This window comes from Penaeus monodon, chromosome 31, assembly GCF_015228065.2.
Source record: "Penaeus monodon isolate SGIC_2016 chromosome 31, NSTDA_Pmon_1, whole genome shotgun sequence".
Classification (NCBI taxonomy): Eukaryota; Metazoa; Arthropoda; class Malacostraca; order Decapoda; family Penaeidae; genus Penaeus; species Penaeus monodon.
In genome coordinates, this window is record NC_051416.1 from 16,479,103 (window position 1) to 16,479,659 (window position 557).

Sequence of the window (557 nt, forward strand, 5' to 3'; positions counted from 1 at the left end):
CATATTTTGCGAGCAAAAGCTAGCGTCCGCCGAGATCTAGGAAGCTATAAAATTCCACTATCAACCCAACCCGATAATTGATTTTATTACAACATTCTTTTTCTTTCTTACGTGTAGAAGGAAATGAGGGGGAGGGAGAAGGAAGGAAACGAGATGATAAGGAAAGAGGAGGAATTGGAGAGAGAGGATGGAGAAGAAAGAGAAGAAGAGGGGAGGACGGAAAAGGAATTCGGAGAAGGAAAAGAAAGAGAAGTAGGAAGGAGGAAAGACGAGGAACACGAGGGAGGGGAAGAGAAAGAGAAGGGAGGAATAAGGAGGAGGAAAAGGGAGAGGAGAGGGATGAATTAATGCCCATAAAAAAAAAACTGAATGACATAATACGGCGAGCAGCACAGGAATGCCAATCTCCATGCCCATCCCACTAACTTTTGGCATTTGTGGAAGGGGGGGGGGGTGAGTCAAGAGCGGGGAATCCCTAAGAACTTTTCTTTCTTTCTCCCCCCCCCTCCTTACTATTCTCCCCCAAGAGCGAACTAATCAAAGAATAACGGCCTCTA

General features: G+C 45.8%; 1 protein-coding gene across 1 annotated transcript in view; it reads left to right on the forward strand.

Annotated features, from left to right (window-relative positions):
• LOC119592902 (discoidin domain-containing receptor A-like) overlaps nt 1-557 on the forward strand; it is a 26,822-nt gene that overhangs the window by 4,453 nt on the left and 21,812 nt on the right. The window lies entirely within an intron of this gene.